Raw genomic sequence first — 15,333 nt, 5'->3', positions numbered from 1 at the left:
ACACTACTGCTTCTTGTCCAGCTTTTCATCCGTCAGGCCCCCCACGTTGTTCTCTGCAGTGCTTGTCTCAGTGAGTTCTTCATCCAGACTGTAAACATATCTGGGATTGCTGTGCTGGGTTTGCAAGGTGTTGCTCTTCACTGTGCTGAAATTTATTAGGTTACTGGAAGTCTACTTTTTCAAGCCTGTTTAGGCTGCTCTGGATGGAATCCCCTTTTATTCTTTCAAGGGCACTACTCAGTTTGATGTCATCCATGAACTTGCTGAGGACTCACTTGATCCCATTGTCTGTGTCACTGATGATGCTGAATAGCACAGGCCCCAGAACTGAACCCTGGGGGACACCCACTACAGGCCTCCATGTGAACATGAACAGTTCAGACTTCATATCCATCTTTTCCTAATTTAGAGATAATCGTGTATTACCTGACCACGTCAAAGGCATTGTACGTACAAGTTTTTTATGATGACACGATAGCAATTAAGTAATAATTTTCTAATTGCATCATGGTATCCATTGCCTGTCTATTTCCCATGCTGAATACATTTGTATAGAGGCACTTCAGCTGGGCTATCACCCACGTTACTTTCTTGGAGGAGACCCCCTCCCCCCCAAAGTCCTCTTGGGCAAATCTGATGTTTTCCCCTGCTGCTTCCTAAAGTGACAGTGCTCCTTGGCTCTTCTATGTCTGTCAGAAATACATGTCCTTCTCACAACGAATCTATTTTAAAGCTTTGGTAATGAGCCCAGCCAGTTTGCTGCCAAATATATTCTTGCCCCTCCTAGTTAGCTTCATTCCAAGTGACGTCAACGTGCCGTCTCTTGAAGATGCATACAAGATCATAGTACACAAAACCCCAAGCATGACACCATCTACAAAGACATTCATTCAACTGTTCTGTTCTCAACCAGTACACAAGCAAGGCAATGTTTCATTTTCTTCTACTATGAATTTCTACCTAGTACTCTTTCATCTCTGCATAGCTTTCTGATAGTTGGATAAGTTTATCTGAAAATGAGCTTTACTGTCTTCTGAATCTGAAATAAACAGCCCTCAATGTAATGCTATAATCTAAAACTCAACAGTATAGAGTTCGTAAAGATTTGTATTACTTTATCAAGCTAAACTCAAAAATCTGTAGTATAGTTGCAAATGATTGTTATTTCAAACAGCTGTCATACAGCTTCTAAATCTTTTCCTCTGCTGCTTTAATATAGAATTTCTTTACAGTTTTCCATGAAATAACTTTTTTTTTTTTTTTTTTAATGTAGTTCTTTGCTCTTGTAGTAAAAATTCTATAATATGTTCTTATCATAGAAATGCCTGGAAAAGAAACTGTTAATAAAACTTGTCTGTGGGCTAATTGATTTTTGAAAGAAACAAAATGGACTTTAACAGACATTAATAGTCAGAAGGCATTAATATGTGAAAGTTGCTTTTTGAGAGTATAAAGACTTTTTAAATGGACTACTTTTTTTTAATCACTGTATTCTGTAGTCCAAAAATCGTGGAGAGGGAATGGCTGAAGGACACGTGCCCAGGGCTATCTCTTAGTTAAGTGGTGTGGGGAGATATTTGCAGCACTGCATCTGCAGAGTTCTTCTCATCCTCCTGTTGTGAAGCCTGAGAACAAAAAGGAAGTTGTTTTCTAAAAGCTGAAGTTCAAAATCTATGCTGCACTTCAATCCTTTCCGGAGTTTCTGACTTCTGTGTTTGGATTCCACTGAAGGGAAGTGAGGAAAAAAACATATTTCCATAGTGAATATCTTGCACTGTAAATGATCTGAATGTCATGGTGCCAGTCTTTTTCCTCTTACTTCCTCAGCTGAAGGACCTGGGAACCACTCTTCCTGCAGTCACAGAGATAGTGGCCAGCCAATGCCAGCTGTACAATTTGGTACTCCTGTAGAGGCTTTCTGGCTATTTTGTTCTTCCACTTCTTAAAAAAATAAGTGGTATTTGGTCTACTAAATGTGTTATGAGGGTGGGAGAAAGAGGCATGGGAGTAGTAGCTGTGCTTGTGGCATAATAAGCTGATAATGTATGAAATCTGAAGGGAACAGGCTTTGTGACACACGAGAGGTTGGAGACGCAGTAACAGTGATGGGAAGATCTGCTCTGCTTATTCTGATACTTCTTCTGCACTCTTTCTCTGTGACTTAATGAGAACAATTTCAAATTTTGTTCATATAATGCTGATAGAAAGAATCTGTCATAGATAAAAGAAACTGCTGATCTCATTCTCTTTTTAATTTTTTTTTTTTTTTAGTAGACACTTGAGACTTAAAGAAACTCCCTCTGTATCCTCTTACTTTACCTTGTACTTAAGTTCACCTCTTGGCAAAATAACCATTATAACATTTACAATCCTTGTAAGAAATCTGTAGTATTTCAAACTTCAACGTTAATGGATGGAAAGCAGTTAGTAATTTAAATTGTCATCCAGATGTCTTCCCTTTGTGCTACATTATCATGTTAAAATGTTTTCAACAAAATACTTAATGCAATTAGTTGTTTTTTTGTATCATCATTCACAAAACTTCTTTGCTAAATGTCTTGCTTGGAATGGTGAAAAATGTAAGCTGAATAATCTTACAATTAAACATTTGTCTTTCCAGTAAACTGTTTGTGAAATTTAGGCAGTGTGTTGAATTCCAAGGTACTTGTTAGTGAGACACTAACTTCGGAGATGCTTTAAAATTCTTTCCACATATCACAGGATGAGGAATGTTTTCACATCATCCATTGCAAGTGTTTCAGCTGTGACTCAAGCTGCTTGCTTGCTCTTTAAGTGAAACAAAGTGCAGTGCTCTGGAGCTGGCTATGTCAGCCATGGGAAAGTGAGTGGCCAAACTGAGCACCAGGTCATATCTTCACTGGAATGTATTCTGTTTCCTTTTTATTGCAATTGTCATAAGTTTCTGCAAAGGAGTCTTATTTGCCACATAGCAAATGTGGTTGTTAAATTTCAACCAGCACTCCTTCACTTTGTTTTATCCTAAATTAAGCCAAGATGGATTGCCTTGGATTTGAGACAAAGAGCTTGATTCTTAGTTCTTCTGGAAATCCATGTTGTTCTTGTATTTTTCAAATACTATGATGTAAAAATGCTCATAAATATCATTACAAATGAGAATAGAGATTTTAAAAATTTTTCTTTCTGGTGAATAAGGTTCTCCATGTTGTATGTCAATGAGAGATCGTTTCAAAATATTTCTCAAGAGAAAATTCAAGTGACTTGCTTCTCCTGGGGATGAATTCATGTGCTTTTTAGTGCGTGGGGAAACTACTCAAAGAGCAGTGGTAAACAGAGCAGAGAGATCTAAATGAGCAGTTATTTCATGGAAAGCAGTCACAAATCAATGCTTCTGAGGGTTAAATCTCATAAGGTATGCCATTTATTTTATATCTTTCTGACCAAAGAAGAAAGAAGCTGCTAGGATTTTTTTTTCTCCTGTCTTTCTAGGTTTTTAGTGTGCTCCAACAGGGAAGTGCTCTGGGGATTCACAGAGAATGCAAAGCAAAGACTTAACTCAGAGCTTGAACTTCTGCTGATTGTTGTTCATGAAGTAGGAGATGACCTAGCTTGACTCTCAGATTTGAAATTGTATTTGCATGTTGGCAGGCAAAAAAGTAAACAACATTTAACTTGTAAACTTAGAACTTAATTAATGTTATTAAAGTAATTGAGATAACGTGAATGTAAAATGCCAAGATGCGTTTTTTTATAGCACCCTGTACAGTACTGTAGTAAAAGTAATTCATTCAGAAGAGTATAAGACCAATATTAATACATCAGTAGTTGTGTTTATGGAAGTTTTAATGGCTTTTAGGGCAGTTGAAATACTAAAAAAATAATGCTGGAGACAGCCAAGAATCACAATTGACAACAAATATGTTACAGTATAATGAATAATCCAGAGTATTTCTACAATATCATGAAGAGCAGGCAAAGACCATACTGGCATGGATGTGACACTCTGTCAATTGCCTGTTCAGTGCACATGGTTTCTTAAAATAATGATGAAGCAGACTCAGCCACAACTCTATCTTGTATGCTTGTGCTAACCTAGAGCCTGCAGGAGTTCTTGCAGTGCCAAATATTTTGTCCTGTGGCAACTACCTACATGGCTTCTGAAAGTCATCACTGTTCAAGGGCTGCTGGTCTGGGATGAGTCCCTCAGAACTGCCCATCACAAGGTGATGTTGCTTACTGTAGCTGCTATTTCTGGGAGAGATCAGGGTCAGTTTGTTTCAAGGAGGTATGACTTCACCTATGCAGCACTACCATTAGTAAACAAAAGCAGGGGAAATGAGGGAATTAAATCTCCTATGCTTATTTCTGAAGAATGGTGTCAGACAAGAATATAATTTTGATTGGAATTAATTGTTAATACAATGCAATTAAATAACCTCTAATATTCTCCAATGTGATATTTTTATAGTAGTAATGCAATGACTACACAGTTAAGTAGGTATGTGGAAAAGTACGGAGAGGTTGTCTTGGAGGACTATCAAGTCAAGTAATGATGCAGAGAGAAATGAAAGTGTACAAGTAAAGGAAAAGGAGAAGAAGGAGCAAATCAAGTCCATATTAACAACAGCCGGATAGTTGGAATTATATTCTTTCAAGAGAAACGAATGTGTCCAACTATTCCATGTTCCAGATTATGTTGTTAGAAAGCCAGCTCTTAGAAGAAACAAAAACCACTTCATTTATTTATTGGAAAAAAATCTCATGCTTAGTATTGAATTCAATCTGTAGTCTAATAAAGCTACAGAAAATAGTTTTGAGTTTACAGTATGGACCACAGAATGTGTTTTTAAATAACTTTTAATTTCCTTAAGCTTTTTCCAGAAGGTCTTTATTTTTCTTAGAAAAGGAAAGACTTTTTTTTTTTTTTCTTTTCTTTCTTTTAGTTGTGAACAACACATTTTACACATTTGACCCCAGCTAATGTTATTCATCCATTTTAGTGTTTGAAGGAGAGAAAATGTATGTGCTAGTTTTGTACCGTATAACTAAATTAATAGACTCAGGGACCAATTCATTAAAATTTTATATCTAATTTGTTTAGGTCATAGCTCTGTTATAACTAGTTATAAATATCTTATATTCCTTAATATTGCACACTGTGTTAACATAACAGACATTAAAAACAATAGCCCATTTGGAGTTAAAGGGAAAATAGCAGTAATCATTTACCTCACTAGCTGAAAAACTACACAAAGACCTCATTTTTTACAAGGGTGATTTGACTCCTCTTACCTGTAATCAAGGAAATTATAAATAATTAAATGGCCTTGGGAGGATCAATAGGAACTGTCCATATTCCCTCCCCTAATGATCTGATCTTTTTATTTACTCCTTCAGAAATTCACTGAATGGCACATTAGACTGAGGACCTCTTCTTTTCAGGTTATTTCATTGAGAAATTGAGCAGTTCTTGCTACTTTATGACAGGATTAAGTTGAGTCTTTAGCTTTTGTATTAAATTTTTTTCATGCATCATCCTTTAAACATATTGACTAAGAACCTCCAGAAAGATTCTTATAGACAGCAGCAGAGCAGGCACCACAATGCTACCCAAACCTCACCTCACAGCAGAGCTCTTGGAATCTCATGTTGACTGACTGTTCTTTGAAACTTTGTGGTATAAGCAGCGTTACTCATGCCATAACTTGTCTCTAAGTGCTGGAAAAGGTGAGAATGATGTGGAGCTGATTTTCTCTCTCCTGTCTTATAAATCTACTGTAGATCTCATGTTCCTTGTGGCATAAAGTGGAGTGAGGCATATGTGGCTGTTGACCAGGAGGGTCTGTGTGTGCTCATATAAAGGAGAGCCGCTTTTGATCTTTGTATGCTAACCTAGGCATATTGTAGGCTTCATTGTTGGGACTTTGATCAGCAAGCCAAGCTCAGATGAGCTGAGTGCAATCGAAGAACAAAGGCTGCCTAAAGTTGCAAAAATGCTGCATTTTACTCATCTGCTACTAAATATCTGTCTTGGTTTTTGAGTTCTTCCGGAAGACTGTGAGAGAGGTAGCTGAGAGCATTTTGCCCATCTCAGGTAGTCCTCAGTTAATAGGAGGCTGCCAATAATTGTCAAAATGTCAAATAAATAAATAAATAAATAAAATGGAAAGATTTACAGCTTCATAGGAAAACAAAAAAAAAGCAACTGCCCTATAGTAAATCTGGAGAGTTGGGAGGGGTTGGGGAGGACTAAATTTTCTTTGACCATGTAAGATCTCTCACAATCTCTCAGCAGATTCTTAATGACTCTTTAAAGAAAGGCAGAGTTGCTCGTTTCTACTTCCATTAACTATTTTTGTGTCAGCACTGTGCAAATGCTGAACATGACTCATCAAGTTGTAGAACTGCACTGGCTACAGCTTTGTTCATTAAAGCACACATAAATCATTATTAATAGTAGTATTAGGGAAATCAGAGGTTTGTAGATGCTGAGTAGATTAACTCAATGAAATCATAGATGAGTGCTCTTTTTACTTCAGGCAAAATTGGAGGAAAAAGTCCTGTTTAATTTATTTGTTTATAGGTGGATAATTTGGAGGCACAGTGCCTTCTGTTATTCCTCATAAATATAATTTAGATTTTCTCCGAAACTAAGGTGAAAATGATCAGTCTGGCAAAATGGAGAGTAACCTTCATTTCTACTAATGCATCATATTGTTAAGCATCTGGAATGGAAAACCTTTTAAATGCAAGACGTAGATCTTTCAGAACATTGTAATGCAGTAAAGTGATTGCAAATAGTTCCATGTGACATAATAACTTTAGGGTGGGCCTTCTGAAGTACTCTTTAAAACGTATTTCAGACCTTTGTTATATGTGTTTAAAGGCTAGTGAAATATTTGTGTAGAATAATATATTTCTTAGTTTTAGTTGCAGGATTTTGTCATTTGCCATTAATCATAGCGGCAGTCTTTTCTCTTTAGGCCAAGGGCAAAAGTTCCTTGTTGATCTCACCAGAAAGTATTCTAAAGTTTTCAGTGGCATGTCATTAATATTTATGCTGAACAGGTAATAGAGTAAATATTAGAGCCATGAATTATTGAAAATGAAAGAAAAGTGATGAAGCACTGTTTGTTGGTTTGGTTGTTTTGTAGATTTGCATGTTATTGTGAGAAATGAGGGACTCCTAGCAGAAAGATTCACTTTGATTACTGCTTGTGATTTCTACATTTATGGGAATTTTCATTGTCAAATGATGTGAATCTTTAAAATACTTCTAAATGCAATTCTTATGATGCATTGTAGAACAAGAAAGAGTGGCAATAATTTAATACAGCTAGTTTACAGAGGATGCCAGAGCACCTTTTACAAATCACTGTTCTCTGAAGGGACAGTTGATTCCAGAGTACTGTCAGTCTTTCCTGTGATTTTCTGCATGATGTTAGGCAATTGTTTTAGCCCAAATTTTCCCCTCTGTTAGAAGATTAAAAAAAAAGGCATATTTGCATCAGGCTTTCTGGATCCTTATCCTGCAATGCCTGTCAAAGAGCTGGTCATTGGACTAGAGTCTGATAGGTTTTTGTAAGCTTCTTTCTTAACTTTGAGGGAGGATTTTAGGAAGATGTACATGTGAACAGGGGGAGTAATGTTGGTGTACTCATGCCTACTAGTGTGAAATGGGGAAATACATAAGGGGTTTCTTTTTTGGGGAAGAGTGATTCTATGGTGAGTTTGTAGCAGACTGCAGCTACTAAAGTCACAGCACTTGCCAACAGATGGCATGTAGTACAAAGGTGATCTGAGCAGCTCTCTTCACAATTTATCAGGTTTCTTTTTTTTCTCCTTGTCTGACACTTATTAGTGAAACCTGACCATGCAGGAGCAAGCATCATACAGGAGACTGAGTCAAGACTAATGAAACTATCCTCTGTGCAAAGCTTCAAAGCTGGTAAGCAGCAGGGATGTGAGGAGACCTTCTATGCTTTGGTCTTGACTTCCCAAGGAATTCAAAGAAAATCTGCCCTGATGAACTAAATCCTGCCATGACCTGGATAGTATGATTGGTCTTCTGGGATAGACCAGGCAGATGACACAACGGCAAATCACTGCTGGTTTCTTAATTAGGGACCTATAGTAAATAAAAAAAATCATCAATTCTGTGTTGAGGGAATCATTTAAGCCAGAGGGCCTGCTGAGGACTACAAGCAGTGTGATAGGAGTCAGCAGGCGGTGGAGGAGATAGTCAGGCAAGCTGCAGTGCTGAGACAGGAGAGGACAGGAGTAAGAAAATGCAGGAGGGCTGGGCAAGTAGGAAGCAGGACCAAGGATCACAGTGAGGAATCAAGGTGTGAAGCATGATATTGAGGCTGCAAATTTCCACAATGGTTCTTGTATGGAGAGCTGTTTAATGTCTCATTTCATTAAGCAAATGTGCTGTGAATGGCCTTGGTTTTCCATTACCTCAGTCACCATAGACCGGTGATCAGAGGAGCCTCACTCCAGCTGGGCAGCAAGTTCATTACATGCTTATATTTGTAGTATGGCAGGAACTGCAGTTCCCATCTCAGTGGTTTTGCACTGTCTACTGAGTCTGTAGTTCTTTATCCAACTGGCAGTGAAGCTGTTATCAGAAATTTACATTCTGACAGTCCAGGCTGCCTGGACTTAGGAAAACTACAGGCATATTCCTTGTTGGCCTGTTAGACTAGTATCTGCCTAATCTTTACCCCTTCCCATGCAGCCTCTCTGATTGTTCAAGAATGGAGTGGCTGTGATTTTGCTGACTGTGCTGCTTTGGTTCAGCTGTGAAACAGTTGCTTGTAATTGGTGCCAATGAATAGCAATCAACTGGAAAAAATGCGCTGGGAAAAGTTGAATTTTTTTTTTTTTTCTGCAAAATATATCCATGAGCTGAGCCTTGAAATGAAAATGTGGGTGGAAGGAAAGAAGGCATGGTAGAGTCTGCTTTTCTGTGGTTTACAGTGAAAATCTGCTTCTGGAATAAAGGGAAAGGAAAACAAGATGATTGCACATATGCTGTGCTCAGTTCTCAATGGTACTTTTTATGATATCTCAGGGGAGTGTAGGGTATGCAAAGGAACAAAGTTCTCATGTTCAGAATAAGGCCATAAGCTCAAGTCATAGTAAGACTTCATTTGGGGGAGAAAAAATAAAACAAAACAAAAAGAACAAAACCAAAACCTTCACAGTGACCAAAAATGAAGATCAATGTTTTGGGTACCTGTAGGGAAAAAGTAGTTTCCAAATACTAACAAAAATAGAAATTGAATTTCTCTCCATAATTAGGTATTTCTCCTTGGAGAACCTCAGAGTCATTTTCACAGTGGATTTCACAGTACAGTATGTATTTTGATCACAAGCTATTTACAAGTATAGTTTTATGCTTTCAAATAGGTGCTGAGTGTCCTATCCTGAAAATAAGCAAAGTAAATTCTCATGTCAGCTACTTCCAAATGTTCAGGAATAAGATGACAGAATGCTATGTATGTATTTCTAGGCCATAGTCAAAGAAAGCACTTATTTCTGATTTTGCCTATAATGTTTTTTGCAAGCCTCACACTGATGTGTGAATACTGCAAGTGTGTGACTCCTCAGTTCTGCAGTGCAGTGTGCTTGCTTAATGTTACCATGGGTCATCTGTTTGTTATGGTCATCTTTAATTATTTTTTAAGCTTTTAGCTTAATAACATCTTATTATCCAATTTCGTCTCTCTTGCTACTTGAGATCTTAAGGTCATCCAGTTCTTATTAAATTTTCATATTTTAATTTTTTCATGTCTTACATCTTTTTGCTTTGATTGCCCTCATCATTTTCAACAATATCTTATTTTGTAATCACTAAAATCAATACCAGCGTTTTCATCTCCTTGATCCTATTTTATATAAAAACCTCAATTATTATCAGCACTCTGAGTTCAACTTTCATTTAAATGGAATAACTCTCTTATAATTTGTATTAGAAATACTTAGATAAAAATTACATTGATGAAAGTAATACACCAAGCTCAGCCCCTGACTTTTACAGCGTATCTGGTTTGGCTAACATTTCTCTGAAAGTTCTTCCCTTCCGAAGGAGCTTTCTCCATTTTTATTTCATTTTATTTTTTGTTTGTAAGGAATTGCTTTTGCTACATCTTTTCATGCAAGTGCTATGGAAACCAGATGAACCTAAGCTGAAGATACATGGAGCTCCAGTTCCCTAAAGAAATACTGTATTCAAAGACTTTTTCTAAGTATGAGTGAATCTAGGACTCATGAATATTTGTAAACATTTTTTTAACTACTAAGTGTGTAGCTCCTGCTGCGTGTGTAATCGTAAGAGTAAAATGTGTATTTCGTACTTGCCTAGGTATGCTAGGTAGAGCATATACATTAAGATAGAGCTATTAACAGAAGAGTCACTGAGGAAAAAGGCATTTCTGAGCTCTCTGCCAATGTATTCTTATAGGCTTGGATCCTAAATGAAGTAGTGAGGAAGTATGCTGACCTATCATTTGAGTAATACTTTACATTTTGAATTTGAATGACTGCTCTAGGGTTTTTTGAAGAGCTGGTTAAAGAGTTAACACCAATTCACTTCTTTATCTGTGGTTACACAAATTGGTAGTGAAACTTTGTGTGGAAACTGGTAGAGATTTGTAACAACATAATTGCTTTGTCAGGAAGACTGATCCTGAGACTTCTCGCTCCAAGACCCAGACCTTTGCTGCTGAGCCAAAGGACTGATCTGCTCACTGTGAGCACTAACAGTTGGCTCTTCTCTTTGGGTCAGCCACAGCAGGAGACAGGAACACAATGTGTTAGTGTTTAAAAGAGTTTCTTTTTGAGTTTTTACTTTTGAAAATGGGAATTATGTAAGTCAGCTACATAGAGCCTCTGCTTAGCTACAGCTGGCGTCATGCTGGTCATACTGAGCCAATTAGGCTTCCAGAAGTCTACCATGAAACCTATGCCAGTGACTGCAACAGCCACAGCATTCAACCTTGGAGGGGGAGAGGGAAAAAGTGAAATAATTAGCCTCTAGAAGTGTGTACAATTCCAGATAGTGCTAAAAATTACATTTCTGCTTTTAACGAAAGGTACTCGGGCTCAATAAAAATTTAGAGCAAAGCTGGTTCAAATTATTAGTGCACACCTTGGACCTAGTGAGTTTTATATGGTTTCATGTGGCCCTTTGAACATTTTGCACAGCTTTAGTTCAGCTCTATTGACCTCCATGTAAGAACCCTTTTATAGACTTACATACAGATGAAATTAACTCCTAAGAAAAAGTATTAATGGGATGGGATTTCTCATAATACTCCTTGGAGGTGGGGAGGTTTTCCAAAACAGCAGTATGCTATTGAATGGGGGAAAAATTACAGGTCTGAGGTCCTTGCAATTTAATTTAAGAACAGTAATATTCCAATAAAATGAAACGCTATGAGGACAGGGTTGTAATTGTAGTGTGTCAGTTACAGTGGAGTGTATTGAAAAAGGTAGTTCTGGCTGTCCAGCTGGCAGACAGTTTGCCCCCCAGTTATGTTCTTTTTTTCCCTCACTTAGTTGTGTTGATGTCTCAGCATTATTTTCTGTCCTTCTGTGTCACACTGTTGCATCCTAAAGCCTTGGCAGTTATCATGTGAAACAGTCTGACCTGACAGGTATTGATCCCTGTGGCTTTTTCACATGTAGGTCATGGGATTCAACAGGTGGGAGAAGGAAGCACAAGTGCAGCTCATTTAACCCCCACATTTTATAGCCTATCCTGGACTGCTTTGATGGCACATCAGAAGGGAAGGTTTCAAAACAGTGCTGAAGAGGGATGAGTTTATTTCTTTCCTATAATTAGAGAAAAAGATGGAAGACCTGTTGTCTGCAAGCTTAATGGCAGTAAGTTAGAAAAGCATGAGATAAAGGGAAAAAAAATAACTTCCATGAAGGAAAATAAATGAAAAAAAAAATATCTAGTTTTCTGCAGGCAACTGCAACTAAATGTATTAGACATCCTCTGCATTTATTTTCTGCAGAAAACCCAGTCATAGATTTTGAGAGAATGAAAATCTTTTTTTAATAGTAAAATTATTTATCCTTTTAAAATTATTTCTTCTAATTACTGATTTCTCAGAATGAAATAAAGGAATAGGCACCAATCAGCTGTGACACCTCTGATGAGCAAATCAGGGAGATCTCCACTGTTTACGACATTTAATATGCAAAGCTCTTTCTACTGTACTGGTTCCATTCATGGCTGCCAGTTGTTTTTGTTTTTAAATACTCTGCTCTTTTTTAAAAATGATTATCACAGTAAATAATCTTGTCAATTTGTTCTGCATAATCTAAATATGCTTTGTGAAAAAATGGCAGACATCATTTGTCCTAGAGACTTCAGTTGAGTAACACTATAGAATGAGTGAGGCCCAGGGTGTGTAGGAAAGATTTAGGAATTTGACCATGCAATGCAGGTTTTAGATAGCTGCTGATCGTTGTAGTGCATAGGCTAGCAATCCCTTTTAAAGGCGGAAGTATGCAGGATAAACTTCTGGAAAGGACCAAGACCTCCACCAAAATAACATCAAACATCTTATTCTAGTTATTAACCACCATTTCTGTTAAGTCTTATATTTCATAGATTGTTTGTAACCACTCATATCTTAGTTGAAGTAACTTACAAAATGTCCGTAGTGGATGAATACCTCAAATTGACAAGATTAATTCCATCCAATATGTGAGAACAGTGGATGTGATGTTTCCTTCTTTTACGTGTACCAGCTAGCTTGACTTGAGCTTGAGACTTGAGACTTGACTACAGCTTGACTGTAATTTCCAGCAGTTGTGATGGTGACATTACAGAATGATTCCAATTACTGCTGCATATTGTCTTTGCATTTTGCCCATTCTTTACATCTGATTGAACTGTGACATATTGCTGATGGTTTGAAGAAATGAGGAAGCACATCAGAGTGGCCTGAACTGCTGTTCAGTTCTGATGAAGCTGGCAAAAATGGCAGGTGAAATCTGAGGAGTCTCCTTAATGCTGAAAATGACAAAGTTCCACTATTCTGTTTGATTTAGAACATATTTGGCATACTGGTGTTCTGTCAGAATTTTTTTTTTTTTTTTTTTTTTTTTTTTTTTTCCATGGGTGTGCACTAGGAACTGTCAAATTGTATATACACTGATCATAGAATAATAGAATGGCTGAGGTTGGAAAGGACCTTAAAAATCATTAAGCTCCAACTCCCTGTCATAGGCAGGGGTGCCACCCACCAGATCAGGTTGCTCCAGTCCCCACCCAAGCAATCTAGCCTTGAGCACCTCCAGGGATGGTACATTCACAGATTCTCTGGGCAGCCTGTGCCAGTGCTTTACCGTGATATCTCAGTTTCTTTTTCCAGGATAGAGTTAAAGTTTTAAAATATAGTTCATTCATTTGAAGAGAACACTTGTCATTATCAGACCCATGGGGGTTCCACAGTTTATAGACTCACTTCTGTTCAGGAGAGAAATTCAACATTTCTGTGCTTGTCCTTGCCTCAGCTGAATATTCTCATTCTCTTCTCCTCTGTCCTTGCCTAGTCTGCATAATTCCCCATAGATCCTTGTCCCCTCCATTCGCAGCTGCCACATGTCAATAGACAGCACTTCTGCAACTTCTGCAGTCCAGTATTAGGCTCCTTTTTCCCTTTGAATATTGGATCATAAGAATCAGCAGTTTTGAATTTTTTTCCATTTAAAGATGTAGTAATTCTGTCACTTGTCCTCATGTTCTGGTTTGAGTTCACACACTCTAACAGATATCAGATGGAGACATTTCCTGTTTCATTCTAAGCTTCTGTATCTGCTTTAATTTGCTTACAGCAAAATATTTTTACAGTATGATTTGGAAATAAAATATAATAAGAATGCAATTTTGGTGCACGATGCAGTCATTCATGGTGATTAGGAATGTGGATGGCAATTGGCATCTATATGTGCACATACAAGCATACAAGCAGGCACATATGCACATCCATGCATTTTAGCACCCTCCATCCTTGCAGTCGGCTAGAATATACAGCCCAGTATGCACACACAGGCTGTTAGGCTGCACAGTGTGACAGAGACACTTATGTGTCAGTACAGAAGCTTCCTTTGTCTTTAGAAAACATCTTAGAGAGAGGGTGAGAAAAAATTACTTCATATAGAAGGGATAAAGGTGCAGGAGACAAAAAAAAAAGATATTGTGAGAGAGATAAGGAGGGGAAAAAAGGGGAGATTCTTAAGTGTGCTTGCTGTGTTGAATATGAGTGAATGGTAGAGATGTAAAGATTGTCATGGACAAAATGAGGAAAAGAGACAAGATGGTAGAAGAAAGGGAGGAGGAGAGCCTGAAATGTGATGAAATAATTTGGAAAAATGATGTGCTGGGAGGAGAAACAGAGCATAAGGGAATGAAAAGCATGAAAATGGGTGGGTGGGTAGGGGTTGCGATTTGTCTGAGCAGAAAGTGATTGTGTAGAGGAGGAGTGAAAAGTGAATACAAAATAAAAGGGAATGACTGAAAAGGGAAAAGCAGTAGTGCACATTCTAGTAAAATTGAGGTGATTTTGTTTTAATTGTATCACCTGTATTTCTTAGCCTAAAACAAGAAAATAAAGATAAAATTAGAAGTAAGTTAAGATGAGCTAAGGAAGTGGAAAAATTAATGAGACAAAGTAGAACTGGCTCAAATCCAGGAGACCACTGTCTTCAAAAAATGATTAAATGCAGAAAACCACTAAAAGCTACATCCATGTCTGTGATACTTGACTGAATATTCTGTCTTTAAACGCACACACACACACAAAGTGAGGAAGACTTATGAATAATAACTTGGTTTTGGATTTCTGTCTTTTGTGAAATGTCTTTGTCCTTTAAATGTTTGGAAAACTTCAGTACAAATTATTTACAGATAATAAAACAATCCTACTTATTTTCATAAGCGTCTGTACTAATAACATTCTTACTTAGTAAAATGAATTAAACATGACCTGCATAATAGCTAAATATTTGTCATGGTAATGTCTTTTTGTGAGAGATGAATTATTCTAAAGAGCTCAAATCTTCCAAACTAAGTTCCAGAATTTGTTATTATGAGGTAAAATTAAAAAAAAAAAAAGAAAAAAAAAGGTAGGGCTGTTACTTTTCTGCAGAGACGTTATAGAAAAAGTAGAATATTCTCCCCCCATCATAATTGTACACAGTCTCTTTTCAAAATACTGGTTCATAACTGTGGGAAGGAGAAAGTTTATGCATCCTAGGGGGGGGACCTATTTTTTTGAACACTTACCAGAACTGACCAGGAAAGTCAGATGTGGCTGTGAGCTGCCAGCC

Source organism: Tympanuchus pallidicinctus, unplaced genomic scaffold (assembly GCF_026119805.1).
Source record: "Tympanuchus pallidicinctus isolate F22 unplaced genomic scaffold, pur_lepc_1.0 scaffold7, whole genome shotgun sequence".
Taxonomy (NCBI): domain Eukaryota; kingdom Metazoa; phylum Chordata; class Aves; order Galliformes; family Phasianidae; genus Tympanuchus; species Tympanuchus pallidicinctus.
Note: the sequence above shows the minus strand (reverse complement) of the source record.